Source organism: Cariama cristata, unplaced genomic scaffold (assembly GCF_000690535.1).
Source record: "Cariama cristata isolate BGI_N322 unplaced genomic scaffold, ASM69053v1 scaffold2987, whole genome shotgun sequence".
Classification (NCBI taxonomy): Eukaryota; Metazoa; Chordata; class Aves; order Cariamiformes; family Cariamidae; genus Cariama; species Cariama cristata.
The window spans coordinates 24,584-43,895 of record NW_009624765.1 but is presented as its reverse complement, the minus strand read 5'-3'; the positions used below and the strand labels follow the sequence as shown (position 1 = coordinate 43,895).

Sequence of the window (19,312 nt, the reverse complement as noted above, 5' to 3'; positions counted from 1 at the left end):
GGAGAACAAGCTTTTCGTACTTTGGGTACCTCACCTTGTGACAGCCAAGCAGTGCAGGGATCGAAGGGAAATCCTCCTGGAGCACAGCGGGTGGTGAGAGCTAGGGTGGGAAACTGTGGATAAGCAGGAACAGAAATGGTGAGGGAAAGAAAAAAAAAAAGAGAGAAGAGGAAAACTGGTAGTACGAAAGCAAGGTGGACGAGGACAGAGGGCCGTGTTTGGACAGCGGTTAATGGCAGAAAGACAGAGTTTGGGTTACATGCTACAGATGATGTAAGTGGGTTTGTAGAGGACAACAGGGTGTGATCCTTTCAGCTCTTTTCCTCAACTACTCTGGAGAAAAACCTGCAACATCCAGGTCTCGGCAACCTAACCACAAACCCTCGAGGCGAAGCGGGTTTGCCTGCGCCCTCTAGTGGTCTAGGCAGGAAACTCCTACGTACCCGACTAATTGGGCACCACGGCCGTGCGCTGGGATCGGTCAAACCCTGGTCTCCAGCTTGTTTGGCACACCTGTGGTAACTGTTCTCAGCCTCTGAAACGTGATGGCTACATCCGAACTCCTTTTTCGGAATGGTTTTTGGTCTATGATAACTCCTAAACTACACAAGACGGTTGTGTGGGGCCCAGAGTTGTTTGAGGGAGCATTGTTGGTGTGAAACAAAACTGTGCCAGAACTGTAACAGCCCAAGGAATTGAATTTTGTGGCCTGAGCCCAGGTTCTGATAGCATTTAATTTACTAATATTGACATACCCTTCATGTAGTAACATCTCCCTTGTGCATGTGGTATAGTCCTCAGTCTCCAAAGTGTAAATATTACAGAAGAATACTTCAGCCCAAGAAATGAACCAACAGCCCATTCAGAGGGAGACCGTTCCCTGCCTGCTTGATCAGCTCTCGTCTCCTTGCTGCTGGAGGACACGTGCCGACTGAGAGGCAGGACGGCAGGGAAAGGCAAAGCAGCCTTGTGGTTTTAGTGACTGAGTGATGTCCGGGGAAATGAGATTCTGTCACTGGTTTGGCCTGAGAGTCTTCTGTGACACTGAGAAAAGGGTACATCCATAAGAAAAGGATACATCAGAAATGCCTGAAATGGAGCTGGAGTGAAACTTCAGAGCTTCAGCTCCAAGTGGGGACATTTCTCACACAGTCTCTGACTACTGGGGATTTATACCCTAGTAGTTACTTCTCATAACATAAGATAGCAGTACTTAATGTAGCAGTACTTAAGATACTTAAGGACAAGTATAGAGCAAATATCCATTTGCAATTATAGAGCAAGTGGATTTTGACAGAACTGAGAGAGCTGCCCTAGTGCCAGTAAGGAGCATGCTTAAAACACATCAGTAACACTATGTTTCTTCTTTAGAAATACAAGTACTTTCTTTGCAAGCACAGTCAAGGAATAGGAAATAGTGTAACTCCTCCTCCAGAGCACTCTCCTAGATAAAAGAGCATGCACATTCAACATTCTCTTTGGAAAGTATTTAAAGCCTTACCCACCTCCTTCCTTGCTAGCTAGATAGTACGGTAGCTACCACAGCCTGGGCTGATTTGCACCTGGCCAGTTGAAGCTGGAAGAGAAGCAGCGGACAAAAGAGGAGCAGATGCCTGAAATATCGTTCATCTAGAAGGCAAAAGACCTCATCTCTAGTCTTGTCTTGAAAGACACTATTTCACATTAAGAAGTCACTGGACAACCCCAAAGGCCAATCTAAAGAGTGGATACTAGGCCATGGCCACTACCTTACAGTTGATGACTGCCCTGTCACTGGGCTAGAGAATATCTTGCCCTCCTGCATGGCGTTTTCATCTTTCCCTGATTTGTTGTATTGATAATTTTTTATTGCGTATCTTTGATGTGAAATATGGGCAGTACCCAGCAGTTTTGTGGTTAAACCAATCTCCTATTCAGCTAATAAGTCCCATGGTTAGACTTGGGAGGGAACTTGAGGCATCTATTTCCTGACCTTAACCGCTACTCTATCATTTAGACAGGGAAGGGAAGTGTTTCTCTTCTATCAATCATCTTAAAAGATTGTAGCAAATCTATTCCATCCTCAGAAAGAAAAGGCAACACAGAATTTTCATAAAAGGAACCTTCACAAAGAGGTTCAAGGCTCAGGTGTCCCAGTAGTTTTCCTGCGCGAGAGAGGATGTTCTGTGAGACTCACTAAGATTTTTTTTTCCCAAGTTTTCATGTTTCCAAGGCTCATTCATAATCTCCTCCAGATGACCTATGTGTGTGGCGTGTGAAGAGTGCTGACTTCACACTGTTCCTCATCATTTTGCTGACTATTTCAGATCCCATTCTGAGATACCTAAGTCTTCATTGGTGCCTTCATCCTTCCACCCATGTGATGCTCAGCTTACAGAGCCTGAAACCCTTTTTCAGATCCAGCTTCAAAGGGTTAAGCTTTCAGAAACAAGCACCAACTCTGAGTTCCTCATTTTCAAATGCTTATTAAAAGACACCTGGGTCTGATTGAAGTATTGAGTACTCACAGATCCAGATAGAAATGAATACTTCACACAAGAAGAATGGAAGACATCACACAAGAAGAAAGGACGACATCACACAAGACTCTCAGGCCGAATCAGTGACAGAATCTCATTTCCCCGGACATCACTCAGTCACTAAAACCACAAGGCTGCTTTGCCTTTCCCTGCCGTCCTGCCTCTCAGTCGGCACGTGTCCTCCAGCAGCAAGGAGACGAGAGCTGATCAAGCAGGCAGGGAACGGTCTCCCTCTGAATGGGCTGTTGATTCATTTCTTGTGCTGAAGTATGCAATAGAAATGTGGCTTTGAAATAGTAACATTTTACATAATGCCAAATGCTCTTAGAAATCAGGTGCTAGGCAACTCAGGGCCTCCGTTCCTTACTTTCCTGTTTGTAACATGGGGTTAAATAATCTTCATATTAGAGGAAGGCTGCAAAGAAGAAATTTGTGGGTCTTTTTGAAGCATTTTGATGCTGCAACACTGGACGCCACAAAAATGCCCACAAAAAAATTATTTATTTGTTATTGAGGGCAAGAGTTCAAACAGTGCACTGTACACAGGGCATAGTGTCACTCATTGAACACTGAGGAGAAAAAAGTCTAAATCTTTCTGATGGGGTATTTTGCCTTTGGAAAATTGCTGGGAGGGCATGGGTTCCAACAAAGATCAAATGGAAATGGGCAGGCTTAAACTTGTCCATTGTCCAGCCAGCTGACTTGTAATGTTTCTTGGCAGCTGGGTTGATTGGCTGTCTTCACCTTGTTGACTTCCAGCTTTTCACTACTAGGATCATTAAACTGCAAACCAACCAGGGGAATCTGCTGATGAAATTCTGGTTCCCAGGCTCTTCAGCTGTTTATTTGCCCAAGCTGCTAGAGCGGTAACCTTCCTGAAGTACATGAGCATTGTGACTATTTTGACAAGGAAGGAAGGGGCAAGACATTTTCCTAAGGGACACCTTCCCCTCCCCTCAATCCCAGGTTTCTGCAAAGCTTGTGCACTGATCAGAGCTGTTGTGGTCATTAGAAATACGTAGTTAGTCAGAAAGTTTGCAGCTTATCCATGATTGCAGCTAACAGAAGTTGGCTGCTAGTACAAGGCTGTGAGACTGAGTTAAGCAGCAGCAAGATCAAGCCCTTGGGTTAAAGTAAACACTGCTCTGCCCATTGCATACAACAACTCCTCAGCAGCCCAACTCGTGACCTAAATCTGTACATGCTTGTCAGAGAAAATGTCTGGAACTCACTCTTTCACCTGAAAACGTGCCTTCTCAGGCACATATTTCTCTGGTGGGGCATGAAGATATCATTAACACCTCTAAGAGGCTGAAGAATGAAGTTTCCTGTTAGGTGTCTGGCTTCTGTGATCTCAGCAATTCTCTGCTATGTAGCTACATAACTTTAGAATCTGGTCTTAGTGGATAAAGGAGCTTCACAAACTCATCACTGAGATGTTTCAGGTTCAGTGTATGTTAAATGTTTGAGACTTTAAATCATATATACTTGTGAAAGCTTTTTTTCAGCTTTTTAAATGAAAAGTTTTCCATCAACAACATTTCTTGGAGAAACTAACAGGACATGGTGCAGTTTTAGATGTTATAATAGGCTGATAGGTTTGTTCAACTCACATGTCTATTCCTGCTAATGTTTGTGGGCTGTCTTACATGAGTACCTGATTACCCCCACATGAGAGAGGCTGAGATCATAACCCATCTGGATATCAATAACATAGATGGTTGGTCTACCCTTGCTTGAAAATGTTTACGCTGAGTGGGGTGGATTCTCAGCACCTCCCCGGTTTTGCCGCTGCAGTACTGCAAAGAAGAACCTTGAAGCCTCTCACAGCAGTGCCCGGGGATCACTTTGTTATACTGGGAATATCGGCATGTGGAAAGATTATTCCTATGCCAGTTAGCACTAGGAAAGCAGAGACAGACAAATTCTTCTGGCTGCTCTAACTTGTCTCTGCGACTACTGTAGTCATGAGTGTAGAAGGAAAAATAGGTGGTCAAAACCATCTTTGCCTACTTCTAAAGAGTGTGAGGGCACCTGCGGATTTGACTTTCAAACTCATGTTTGAAATAAAAAATGTAGTGTTGCAGCTTGCTGTTGCCAACAATTTCACGGTTCAGACTAATGCACTACAGGAGCTGTAAATGCTCCTCTAACCCCACCTGCCTCAGCAAAGAAAAAAATTCTCACCGTCCACATATCATCAGCTTAAACTTTTCTAGTAAATCTGAAAAAAAGAAATTAATAGGTAAGGGTTTGTTCACAAAGGACTGGCCAGATATTCAAAGTGTGCCAGGCGTTAGAAATAAAGTCACGCTTCTGTATCAAAAGTATTTTTGTGTCCAGCTGTGGGCCCAAGAAAGCTAAATGCTAAGTGTCCTCACCTCCTGATGCCTTCCGTGGGAGATCAACGTATTCACTGGGTCTTGGCCCATTCATAAATTGGGTCTGTCCTGTGTTGAGTCAAGCAGGATTTGGTGTAGGATTTGCAGATCGGTTTTTGTAACCACATGAAATACTCTGCCATTTATTCTGAGCTACAATTTTATTGCTTTGCTCCCAGGCTGAAAAAGGGATGGATGAGAGTCATTTTGAACAGTTAGCATAAGACTCACGGTGACACTGTCCCAAAAGGGGAGATAACACCAACAAGCTCTCCAGTGGCTCTGTGGGCAGTAGAAAATACTAGCCTATTTTCTTCCTACAATTCTGTGATTTATTGTGGATTACTATACAGTGAAGATTGTCATTATTGTCATTGCACAGGTCTACAACCTTCTTCTGAGTTATTATGGCCATGACACACAGAAAACTGTATGCAGTTGCAGAGATCAGGGAAAGGAACTAAAAAACATCAGGTGGAATTATAAATGTCTGAATCCCAGGCTTTCATCCAATTTTTATGCAATGCACAGAAACTTTGTTAATCTTAGGACCTACACCCTTTATCAAATTTGGCTAGAATTAACCAACACATTCACATTTATTGGGGGGAGAGAGGGGAAATATAAACCTGTGAATATAAACCAAAGATCCTTTTGAAACAAAGCTGAACAGCAGCTAAGCTCTGTAGTTGTTTGGGTTTTGGTTATATTCTTGCTTCTAAGTTAATAACGAAGTGAACAAGTGGGAGTGTTTGATGCCTGCTCTGGCTGACAGTCACCCAGGACTCCCACATCCCCTTCTGGATTCTCCCGCATCACATCCTTCCCTGCAGATGAGGCCACATGCTCACCCACAAACCTCATTTCTTAGGTAAGAAGGTGTACTGAAAAACCAGAGTCTTTCACTTTTAAGTCCAAGCAGCCTACGTTGTTTCTGTGAACAGTATTTATTGACTGGCTCATAGAAAGCATTGCCTGGCCCAGCATCTTGGTGTACGTTATCCCCATGGTGGTCCTCAGAGTCCTGGCCCTCACTTTCCACTTCTGCAGCCCAGTGCCCTTGTACCCTTTTCCTTTCTTCTGGGAAGAAGACAAACATCCAAGCCTACCCTGAAATAGATTCAGTCTGTGCTTTCTGTGTCTCCTCCTCTCCGGAGGAGAAATGTGCTGTAGAGACTATCTTGTGGGTGCGTATTTCCTTTTTTGAGCTCTGAGCCAAAGCTTCATTCTCTTGATGTGTACCCATCAAAGGCAGTGAGGATAGATAACTCGCAGTGATGCTGGTAAATAAAAATCTTACAGACTGTTATGTGCTGTCTTATCGATTCATGCACAAATGTTAGATGGGATTATATAGAAGCAGAAAGTTAAGCATGCAGCAATTAAACTACCAAATAGCTCTGAAGATCAAGATGAAATATTTTCAATTTTATCTATTTATTTATTTTATATTAATTTTATTCACATTTATTTCATTTATGAAATAAATTAATCCTAAACAATCCCTAATCTAAGTCCTTTTCCACAACCACTCACACTGGTGAAACACGGTGCCATAGATTTTGGCAATGCCCTACATACAGACACTTGCAAATGACAGCACTGTTTTGAACACACATCTACAAGACACGGGGACTTTAGCGTTAGAAATTTTTTTCCTATGTTAGGGCTACAAAGATTGTACTGCTGCTGAATCGCAGCTGTCAATGCGGGCAAATGACAAGAGTATTTCCCCAGTGCAGATACAGCCAGATATAGCCTAATTTTAAAAAAGCTAGCATAGCATTCTTAGATTAGAATTATACAGTACGTAAATAGTCTTTGCAAATCAGTTTGTATTTGTCTTTTTGACAGTGATAGTCCAGTGGCAAACTCCAAGGTAATGTACTTTATTGCGCTCGCTCTGTTTTATATAGTTTTGATCTAATAGATCTCAAATTAAATAACTGGGTAGAAAAAATGGTGTTACCCTACAGTGGAAGGGTTTGGAAACCAACCTCTCTTCTCATTAGAAATAGTCCCTTCACTTCGTGTTTCAGTCTGGGTGGGTGAGAAACCTGTGCTTGTTCTTTGGCTAAAAATGCAGAGTTTCCATTTCTGAAGTTCCCGTTATAGTTTCCACTAGTTCTGAATGCCCCCATCCCCCAGAAGAAAAACATCTAGTCTGGGGCTCTTCTGTGTTGTTTATACACTCTGTTTAAAATGTTATCAAGTCTTTTTTAACTTTTTGTATGCTTAAAAGCAGGTTGTTTCAACCACTACTTCCTTATTTCTCCTCCCTTCCTTTTAACTCTTTAATATACAGTATCTTAGATACTCATGGTTTTCTTCATTTACAGTCTGTGAATAAGTTGATCTATGCATCTTCCCAACCAACCAGGAGTATGAAAGCCAAGCAAATTTTCAGGTAGCTTCTCATCAGAAAAGCAAGACAGGGTTGAAGACGTGACAACAGGTTGGTAGGAGTGGGGTTTTGTCAGGCTTTTACCACCGAGAATCTTATGGTCTTCTCATTCATCCCTCTAATAGCGTTTTATTTTGACAAGCTTACATCACTCACTGCATCGGAAGTATCAGGATTAGTATCTGCCACCACACAACACTAAAAATGACCTGATCATCTGCTACTTTCCTCAAACCCTGTCCTTCACAGTGATGTGTCCACACACCCGTCGATGGGAGTTAGTCACACCAGCAATGACAGGATGTCACAAGAGATAGATGAGGTCTCGTGCTGGGGCAAGGAGGTGTGTGTAAACTACTCCATGTACGTCCTGTGAGCCCAGTTCTGTTAAAAAAGCGTTAGGTTAGTCTCCACTCTGAGGCCAGCCTGCCCCACATTGTAACTCCATGAACCCACCTTTCATTTTTACTGAAGTCCTTTTCTCTGGCCTTAAAGTGGGGAAAACAGCTTCCTAGGTACTGCCCTGTGTAATTGTCCCTCTTAGTAGGTAAATGTAGTTAGTGTAAGTACAGCATCTTTAGATTGTTCTGCCATTCTAGCCTGGAGGGCAGGGGATATGTAAAGGACCTCAGCAAGAGGCAGAGCAAGTAGATACCTGTATCCCTGTGAGCTGAGACTCATCATCCTTCTCTACACAACCCAAGAAATCAGGCGTGTTCGTACAACAAGAAACACCCCTACTTCACTCCTGCCTGTCAGGAGGGAAAGAAACATGAGCACTCGGCCCGGTGATTTGCAGTGAAGGCACCATACCCACCTGCCAGACTCACCCTCGTCCACCCCCACAACTCCCTTATATCCAGACTACTCCGTCTGGGAGAATGCTACAAAAATGCCGAGTTGAGCCAGGTAGCTTTTCTCTGCTGAATGCCTTTCCCAGTCTGCTGGGACAGGATATATGGACAGGACATCTGTTCTCAATGAGTCTGGCAGGGCAAAAGTGAAAACGTCTGTGGACATACCATGCTCTGGGAGGACTGGTTAGCTGATTGAGTGGGAGTACGGTATGGAATACCTGCCAGGATTTTTGACCTAGAGAAATGCCACTGGGACTGCTGCAAAAGCAGGAAAGGCAAGTACTTTTAGCCGACTGCCACTGAGGCTTACAATAGTGCTGGCAATCCATCCAGGGTGGAACTATGCTCACCAAGGGGTGATTTAGCTGCACAAGCCAAGGAGATTCTTCTGCAAAAGGGGCACAATCCCAGAAGGCAGAGCAAGGCAAATGTGCATTTGTGGCTCACATTATATGCCCAGCATCAGGCCTCCGCATGTTCATATGTCTGACCTACTTGCTGGCATTCACCCCAGCCTCACAGTAAAGGAGAAGAGATTTCTTCACAGGTGGAATTTCCAATATCCGAGCTTAATGCTAGCATTGAAAAAAGGCTTTAGGAGCCTAAATACTCTCTTGTTGTCACTGTAAGTGCTAGAACTCAAGACTGAGGTCTTCAACTGCTCAGCTTTTGCTAAGGGTGCCCAATATCAAAACTATGAAGCCTGGTCACTAAGTGCTCAGAAGCATGTGTATCCTAATACCCAGCTCAGACTGAAGGCCTGACGTGATCCACAGTTGGGGAGTGGGGAAAGATTGTTCCTTGCACTATATCGTTTTGAGGACCCAGTATACCATAAACAGTGAAAGCACTTGATGGAGACTTACTGGAGTAGATCCTGCATGGGACATAGCCAGAAGAAAGGTGGCAATGCCATGTGCGCTTTAATCCTGTGGATGCTTAGAGCTCTCTCTACAGACTAGGGATGTTTACCTAATCTGATTGGAACCAACCATTCTTGCAGAAATTCATTAACCACTACATTAAAGTTATTTATCTACACTTATCTTTACTCTTGCACCTGAATTTGTTCCAGTTTGCATGGTGCAACTAGGATATAAAGTCCATGAGTGAGAAAAAAAGACTGTAGTGTTTTGTTCAGTACCTGAGAGGAGAAGACATCCAAACTGCAGTTTCTATTTCAATGTAATTTATATGTTTTATATGAAGTGACTAATAGAAAATCTTACTGCTCAGTGGGAGGTGTAGATTCAAATCTCATTACTCTGAGGAGAGAAATGAATTCGTATCTCCCACATCCCCATTGAGCGATATTTGAGGAATGTGAACAGTACTGTTGTTGCTGGTTTGGATCCTTCAAATTTTTGTGAGCTAAGACTGATGCAAGCATCTCACTCCAGGAGAAATTTCAGTCATAATACATGGTTGCAGCTGGAGGTCTTCTTGAAACCCTCAGCAAAGTGTCGAAAGCTGCAGCTTTCTCAGGGACCAAGGCGTTTCCCGTTGTCTAGCTTGCTTGTTGCTCAGTGTCCTGGTTTTCTGGATCTCATTCTAAAATGCCTACTTGTGAGCCAGCGAGGTATGGGACATCTCAGCTGGGCCATGGAGACTCCCAGACAGGCAGGTGCCTCTGTCCACTTATGTTTCTACAACCCAGGGTGTAGGAGGTGTAGGTGTTGGGTGCTCTAGGCTCTCTCTGTGGATTTGCATTCTGTATTAACTGCCTCTAGGTACTTGTTGCTTTACTGCGTCTCTGCCTTTTTTTGTGATTGAGCAAAACCACAATCTCTTTTTACACCCAGTTTCTAAAGAAACTCTTTTAACTGGTTTTTAGCTGAACTGTGGCTTTCTTGAGCTTGACTTGTCCTGTCTAAAGAAACTCTTTTAACTGGTTTTTAGTTGAACTGTGGCTTTCTTGAGCTTGACTAGTGACAAGAACAAGACATCAGAAATCCAGCGTGTCTAAAGAAACTCTTTTAACTGGTTTTTAGCTGAACTGTGGCTTTCTTGAGCTTGACTTGTCCTGTGACAAGAACAAGACATCAGAAATCCAGTGTACAAAGTCATACTGTGTCTTCTGTAATATGAGGTATTCAGTCCTTTGAGAGTCAGAAAATCCTATTGTACCTTGCAGTTTGTGGAGATTTATCCCCTTAGGATATTATTGCATTACTATAATTTGGGCAGAAAAAACCCCACTACCTGTAAAGAAAGAATTTTCTATTTTGATAATTGATTCAGGAAGTCTCGTTATTTGGGTATCACAATTTAAGGTACAAGGAGGCGCTCAATTTAAAAAGAAAAATATCCGAACACAGTTTTGACAAATGCAGTCCCTTGAATATGGTTTGAACTGGACATTCAAAAACATGGCACAAAACCTCACTCATTCAAGAGCTTCTGTCATAACTTTTGAATGATTTCATCAAGCTTACTGCATTGTTTTAAGAAGTCACTGGAAGGTTTGCAGAGATTATCGTATAAGAAATCTTGATGCCTTGTCTGGGAAAAACATGATTATAAACCTTGAGAACAACTCCACTAATTCCAGTAAATTAATGTTAATTAATTGGATGAATACTTTCAGTGAAACTGGATACAGAACATACCTAACTTCTTGAGGCATTGTAGAAAAGAATGGAAAACCTAAGTGAATGGGTAGTGTATTACAGCAACAGTTTTCATCTTAGGGTAAGCGTGCAATTATGTTTTTTACAGACTGCTTCTTCAGTTAAATAAAAGCAGATGCTATGCCAGCAATTTCAAAAGCTGCTTGTTCTCCTTATAACACTTGGAACATTTACAAAGCAAGACACTAATATTTCTTAAACCATCATCAGTGAGGTAACTGAGCAGTGCAAATACATTAGTATTATAAAAAAGAGAAAATGAAATCAGAGTAGGAAAGTCACTTCTAAAAGGCATGGAGCAAGTGAAAGAGCAAGCATTGGAATTGAAGACGATCTGATTATTATCCTCAAGGACACACCTACAGTCTCAACTCTCAGAAAAGCCCTGCTTCTTAATCATCTACCTCTTGTTATTGCAAGGAGGCTTTTTCACAAAAAGATACAGAGAAGTCGCTAACATTTTCATCTCCTTATTGACATGGGTTTCTGCAGGAGTGATAATGAGGAAGCTTGTTATGGGTGTTGTCCTCAGCCCACTTCATCTCAGCACTTTCGAAGTGCTCCTGGAGTGCCAGAGCCATCCTTTTACACAGGCATGTTCAAGAAGGTGGATCCTTACTCTAATCTGGAAAGTCAGAGTGTTCTGGTTATCCTGCCATCACAGAAAGACCACTGGCATACTGATGTCCTGGTCAAAGTGGTGTTGCTACTTTTTCATTGACAGTTCTGGCAGCAGGAAACAAGCTTGCTCTTGCTTTTCCTTTTGCAGAAAGCTGCATGGAAACCAGTCAGGAATGCTACTGCTAAGGACAAATTTCTCAAAAATATTTGGATGCCTAATTCGTTTTGAGGACTTAGGCCAAAATTAGCATCTTTCCCAAATATTGTTTTGCTACAGGCGCTTAAAGAAACAAGAAAAAAAGGGCGATAACTACAAGGCAAACAAAACCCAGACATTTAATGAAATGTAAACTAGCTAGTTGTCACTCTTTGCTTCTGTCAGACTGAGTTTGAGTATAGCAAGTAACAACAAAGCAAGAATGAAGATTGAATCTTGAAGACTGCAAAAGTTATTATTTCATCTATAATTAAAATATAAATGGCAATGGCAAGGAGTTGGCATGTGATGTGACCTAAAAATAGGAGACTGGTATAAACACATGTTCAGCCTAAAAAGTAGTCTGTCTTGTGATTAGTGTGACCATTTCAAAATATTTCCTGTTGTGATTGTATAACCTTTAAAAAGAAAATACAAGTTTTAGCTGATGAATTGCTAGGTGTCTTCTCTTTCTACTAGTCTTGGTAAAAAAGAATAGATGTCATTGACATTAAAGAAACAGGTAAACAATGCTAAATAACAAGCCTTTTTTTCGTGTAGGATAGTTTATAACACGATGTAACAGAAGGCACTAAAAACTATCAGTCTATGCAGTGCAAATGCAAGTAACTTTTATGTGTAGTTTGTAGTACATCTTAGAGGCAACATCTATAGAGATGGCGTAGGAGTGATGGGAGGTTTCAATTGAGGAAACTGCTTTTGAAATTTGTTTTTTTGTGTGTATGAATTTTTTTTTAAAGAGTTTCAGAGAATTGAAAGAGGAACCTGCGCTGAGCAGCTAGTCTTAACTTGTACAAAACTTTCCCCACATCACGTGATGAAAAGCCTTTTATCACTGCACTCTTATCTTTGGTATCTGAGATGTTAGAGCACTACGGCTTTGCTCACCTGCATGGCTGGATGGATGGTGCTAGAAAGTGTTGTGAGAATTTATTTTGCCTTTCAGACTCTTTTATGAAAATGTAATGCATAACCTTTACTAAACTCCAATCCTCAAGAAAATGGATTTATTTTAAAACTTAAAACTCTACTTTCCTTTTCTTCCTCTCTCCCTCTCTGTATATGTGTATGACAATGTGGCAGAGCAAGGGACAGAGAAACACACACAGAAAAAGAAAGGATAATAAACCTGCTCTCCTGGAATTTACGTTGCCTTTATGTTTTTATAAAAGACTTGCGGAGATGTTAACTAAAAAGCCCTTGGACCTGTTTCCTTCAGTTCCCTGAATGAGTTTCAGAACACTGTTTTTTTCCATCATTTGCTTGGCACACCCCACTAAGCCCCCCGCGGGCTGTAACGCTAAGTGACTGTCAGCACATCATCGGTGACTCCACCTCGCACGCCCCATGCTGATGCTGCACGGAGAGGCAGGCTGGCTACCATGCACACCTGCAGAAACCATGCCCTGGCCCTGGGTGATTTCAGCAAGGCTGGGGAGAGCATAGGCTTGGCAGGTCTGTGGGAAAACCCTGAGACGGCCCCGAGCCCCTGAACTTCCCATGAGCAAGCATGAGCCATGGATCCCAAAACACAGCTGGGAACTAAGTAGTAGCAAATATTAAATGACCTCCGCTGTTCTCAGAAAGAGAAGCGAGAAAGTAGTTGGTGCTGATCTTCCTTCACAGCCAGTTGTGTTTTCAAAAGCACCGTCCTGTCTCTACTCCCAGGAAGCTGAGGGCATCCTTGGGGTTTCGGAAGAGAAGGAGGCTGCTTGGGGGGGCTGCGATCACATTTCAGCTGCTGCCAAAGCATCAAGTGCCTGCCAGTGAACGAGCTGCCAGCAGCAATTCTTTGAGATCTATAGCACTACGAGAGAGTGAAAAAGGGAACCAAAACCTTTCGATAGGGAAGCCCTCACGAGAGCCCAGGTTTCAAGCTTGCCATTTTCTACCAAGTCTTATTTCTCATCAGAGATTTCCATGTATTATGCATTTCTTTGGGGCCAACAAGTTGTATTTTTATGTTATAGCAATGCTAATAGATTAATCAACTCCAGGGAAAGTTTTTGGTCACTGGAACGTGCTTCTCTGCATCGTTAGCTCACAAGAAGGCTCCCTGGTGGGGATTTGGTTTGTGCTAGCTGACTTCTCCCCACGGGTTCCCAAGCAGCCAGGACCACTGCGAGCAGGCAGGCTGCATGCCATCGCCCTGCTGAAGAAGCCTGATGGCGTGGGCAGAGGCTGTCCCTGGCCAACCGACCTCCGCAGCAGAGAACGGCCCCAAGTGCACGTGCTTTATTAGTACCAAGCGACACTTGAGGTACCAGCTAAAGGCCCTCTCTGCCTTCAGTCAGAGCAGTTGCTCTTCTGGGGACAGGAGAATGTGTTTTTAAGAAGAAAAGGGATTCTTCAGTGATATTAGAATTTCCTTTGGTATTTCTTCAAGACCTGATTCTGTACCTGTGTAGCAAAGGGCCAGGCTCACCAGTGGGCTCCCCTCTCTGCTGGGCTTTGCCGTTATCCAGTGCTGCTTGTGTCAATGGCCCAAGGCAAGGGCTGGGACAAACTGGTGTCTGTCTTCCAGCCAGGCACTTTAAGGATCCACAAAAAAAAAGAAAAGGAGAAGCTCTGTCTCCTTAGACATATCCATTAAACACAAGTAGGGTCTAACCTCACCCACAGACATAGAACATTATTTTTTTAATTGAGCAGCTGAAGTTGTAGAAATTCATTTGCAATAGGCTGCAGGCCAGATCTCTTGGGTGTCCTGATGGTCGGTGCCCCTGCTGCAGCGGAGTCTCAGGATGAGAGAAGCCTGAGTCAAGAGCAGCCTCTCCTCGTCTTGCGAGGAGCTCCCCTCCGGATCTTGAGGGGGTGGTTTCCATGAGCAGTCACGCTGATGGTGCCTGAACACACACATCACACCTCACTGCATTTCCCCACTTTGTTTAGGGGTGCTTGAGGAGTTTTCTTATTTCCATATTGTTTGCTCTCACAGCTGGTTTTCTATCCCAAGTACATTGCTGCCACATTTACCATCCTCGTTATGTGATTGATGATACAGTCCTGCAGTTACAGCCTTCAGCCCATGGAAATTCTGTCTCACTTGCTGAAGCAGTTGAATTGTTTACTGGATGTGACGCAAAGCTTCCTGTAACACAATCATAGCGACCCTTCAGTGGCATAGTCGATTTTGTCAGGGTGATATCTGCGTGTGCCCTGGCCATACCATTTCCAACAATTACTTTCTTTCATCAGACTTCTCAGATGTCTAAACTAGGTCACATTCTCAGCTGGAAACCAGGGCAATCAGCCTCAGCATTTTGACACCTTTTACGTATCTGTAGAGACAAAAATATCAGATTTTTTTCTGGCTGTTTTACGTGATCTGCTATATACACTTCACATGTAGAAACTGTTTGTCTAGTTCCTTCCTGGGTTTTATTAATACCTTTTCCTGTCCTTTTTTCTAAGAATACAGAAGGTTTAATAACATTCCTACCCCTAAGTATGTGTCATCCTGAACTACATGCTTTTCTGTGCCAGCTGGCTTTCTCTGGTCTTTAGTTTAAAAACTATAACCTTAACTTTTAGTAACAGAAGCCTTGCCCTGTTTTGGTTTAGGTCAAACCATATTTTCCTGAACAGGCACCATCTGCACCAAACATTTCCTTTATTCTTAGTACATTTATATCATTTTCCTATGCATCTACTTTTGAGTTACACACTTTTTTTTTTGCAGTAATATTTGAGAGCATGTCTATTAGAGGTCTCTAGGGCTCCTAACAACCCAAATTTTGCCTCCAAAGAGCTGTGTCCTACTGCTTTATTGTTATTAGTGTCTTATTGGAGCATAATTGTACCAGTCTTCAAAACTACCTTAGAATTTGTCTTTACATATCCCATGAGTTTCACAGTCTTCATCTCCAACAGGCAGTTTTCTCAAACTGAAATATCCAGAAAGCCCATAATCAGCTCCCCAAGGGCTAGAATTTATCTCTTTTTTGTCAGGTGATATTTTAGTCTGTGCCACGGACGGACCGCCCATCTGTAGGAGCTTTTTCTCCAGCTTGCCGTTCCTCTGTCAGTAAACGTCCGTTCTCCTCAGAAAGGCAGGGACTGCTTGTCCACGGTGGGACTGCTCCTTTATGGTGTGCTTGCAAGTTTCTTCAGCGTATTTCTTTTCTGCTGGATTATTGCATTAATTTTATTGTGTTAGTAGGTTTTAGGGGACCAGGAGGAGTTTAATTTCCATTTCCTTTTAAACTGTTCAGGTGAAGGCAAGAGTGCTTGTTTTGTCATTTTCAAGTGCCAGAGGGTAAGAATATTGTGTTTTCTTTTCCCACACCTGAATTCTCACCACAGCCAAGTTCCTTTCTGTCCTATGGACAAATTTCAAGAGCTCATGCCACCCAGGGCCCCCTTTCTTGCTCTGACGAAGCCATATATTTCACTTGAGGTTACCCTCAGCTAGACCTTAGCTAAACCTCCATAGTTCAATCTACAGCCAGGAGATGATTAATTAAGGGCAATTAATTAGCTGCTACAGTGTGTGGCACCTCACTGAAGGCTGAGTCACACCAGACCTCATGTATATAGCTACGTTTGGAATCACCTAAAGCTTGCATTTAACATACGTGAATTTGTTTTATCATAAATCTGTAAAAGTTCTAAGTTCTCTGGCCTAGGGGTTAAGTTAAGCAAATTTTAAAAAACTAATGCAGTTCTGTGTATTTGTCCTTGTCACTGCATTTCACAGGCTTAGTATACTCTTCCAGGTGGTTGAATCTTAAGTGTCACCTTAAAAAGAAATTCTCTTTAAGACTGGCTGAGCTCTGGAGCCCACATTTTTCTCTATAGTGTTTTGGATCTAGTGAAACTCAAACTTTAAATTTACTCTAAGTGCTTTTTACATTAGGACTTGGAGCTCCTCTATTGTAGGATAGCTTTCCTTTCATTTAAAGGTTTATCCTACTGACACTTAGTATCCAAATAGCTGAAATTTCACTTGTAGTCATGAAAAAGTTTAAAAATAGAAGAATGGTATCAATTGTAGCTATACTATGAAACAAAAAAATAATATCATATATTATTATATAATGTGATACAATATCATAAGATGTATAATATCATGCACATATATATGTAGACACACACACATATATATGATGAATCAGTAACACAGGCTAAAACATCACCTGATAAAACAGAAATTCTAGCACTTGGGGTGTTGATTATGGGCTTACAGGTATTTCAGTTTGTGGTACCAGTGGAAAAAAATTCATAGCGTACATATATCATATAAATTATGTTTAATATATAATATTTATTATGTAATATTATATCAGTATATTATCATAATAATATCTCATACATAGTATTAATTTTATAAGTTGGATAAATAACAATGCTGACCTGTCCTCATGACAGCTCCCCACCTCTCCTTTACTCTGCTGGTGTACTCTGTCCGACGGCACTGCCTGCACCAGAATCACACGAAGGCTGCTCTCACCTCATACTGGCCTGTGCTGTTTGCATGTGGTCACCATTTAAAATATCTCAGCTGTGTTTATTTCCCTTGAGCATGTTGGCAAGCAGGCAACTCATGGCAAAGTAGGGCATAAGGTGGTAGTATATTGGCTGTAGTACAGTATGTCCTACGGTATGGTAATGAATACACTTTCTCACATGGCAACTTGGAGCTGTTTTGCAAAATTTTATCCCAGAGGGGTAAGCAACCTCCTTTGTCTGTATGAGTGAGAGGAAATACAGAGTGGTTGATGAGATATGGATTCATACCTTCGCTTACATCGCAAGAATGCATTTGCTTGTTCATATGCTTAAAAACAGCAGACCACAGATATATGAAGTAGAAGAGATTGTTGACTACATGCTGTTTACAAATGGCATACCCAGAATTAGCTCTATTAAGTCGGCGCTAAATGCCAAGGTCGTAAAAATTATAGTTAAGGCACTAATTTTTAGTGCACAGGTCAATAAATAATACACTTCAAATAAATAATACCTCTTCACTTCCATTATTTTTGGCAAGATAGCAAGATTCCAGTAATGATTTGCAGAGCAGCGATGATCCAGATATCACAGGGCATTTTGCTAGCAATATACAGGAACTCAGGTAAAGCCAATAACAAGCTGCTGCAATGTCTAGTCTGTTGATAAGAGCAGAGACTGGCTCACCCAACAAAACCAGCTACAAAACACGTTTGACTTCTGCCTGTGATCATTTCATAGGTAACATTCATATAATAATATGTCAGCATATATCTTTACTATAATTAGGGCGCTTATATGCTTCTCAATGCAGAAAGAGTATGTTAGACAAGGACAGAATCCAATTTTTATCTTATTTATGCATTTAAGTTACGTAAGTGCAGTGAGGACTTGAGAGGAAGACCAAAGCCTGAATACAAGGGCACTCGCAGTTTGGTTCAGCTGAAAAGCTGAACTTCGACCTGCTGTCTCACCTGCGCTCGAGGACTTTCAGAAGAATGAAACAATAGCAGATGTAGTTTCAGGGTGCTATTCCTGTTGTATCTCTTTGTATTAGTGTGATAGCTCAAGTAGTCACAAAGAAACTGAACAAGAGGTGAAGCTTTGTTAGAAATCTTTTTTTCCCATTTTATAATTTCCACTTCTTGTATGTTACCAGTCATACCTCTAACTGGTATCTAACTGGTATCAAATTGCCAAACTGAAGAGAAGTCAGGAAAAAAGTGTTAAGCAGTAAGTCAGGGAAAAAATAATACTTATGTTGGCTCTTTTTCCTTTGTGTGCATATATAACACTGCTTTTAAAACTAGGTCATACAGTATATCTGCTCCTGTAGTTAGCTATTTCTGAGGTTCCTGTTGCCTGTGCACCGTGCCTTTGGGCACATCTGCTCAGTGCTGTTCAGGTACGTCTGAATTTATACTGAGCCCTGTGCCAGCCACCAGCAGTGCAGCTGCAGTTATTGATGCTCAACATAAGCCCTGAGCTTTTGCAGAGAAACCAACTTTCAGTTCTTTTAGCATGTGAACGGAATGAGTTTGCATGAGCTCGGAGAGGGTGAGCTGGCTTCTACCTACTGAGCAAAGAGCTCTGAGGTGCTGTGCACACAGAACACAGAACTGCCTCTGACTTCACTGGGAGTTGCATGAATACCAGTCCTGCAGCACTGGTCCCGAGATAAATGAATCCTGGTCATGCCATCTGGGCTCCATAGCAGTACTGCATGTGCCCTAAGTTGCTCCTCTCAAGATAGATGCAGGTGATACATGGGTGTCCTAGTGACAAATGCCCTGATGGGGGCACGTGTCTAAAAGGCAGAATCAGCCAGTGTACCCCACGATTGTAGCTTGAATACCATTGACTGCTGATGGCAACATTGAAAAAATGAAGAAGCTTTCTCTAGCAGAGAATCACAACCACTTGTAAGACCACATACATGGGCAACTGAACATCACGCAAGAGAAAAACAGTGATATATAGCTCAGGGTTCACACTCTGAGCTGTGACAATAAGCAGTAAGAGAAACTGTGCAAAGGAAAGAGTTGTGACAGTGCAAGATTTCTCATGGCGAGCACCCAAGGTGAGCCCCAAACCACTCTTCCCTTCAGGCAAGGCTGGGAAGCATTGTCCAGAGTGCTAGGGAATGGGGAGACGACCACAGAGCTCACACGTTTCCCACTGCCTTGGACCATATACATGGCTGCTTACTGGCCCTTCATCAACCCAGGCACA

General features: G+C 42.3%; 1 protein-coding gene across 1 annotated transcript in view; it reads left to right on the top strand.

Annotated features, from left to right (window-relative positions):
- The window catches only part of P2RY8 (purinergic receptor P2Y, G-protein coupled, 8), a 34,898-nt gene that overhangs the window by 3,986 nt on the left and 11,600 nt on the right, over positions 1-19,312 (top strand). The window lies entirely within an intron of this gene.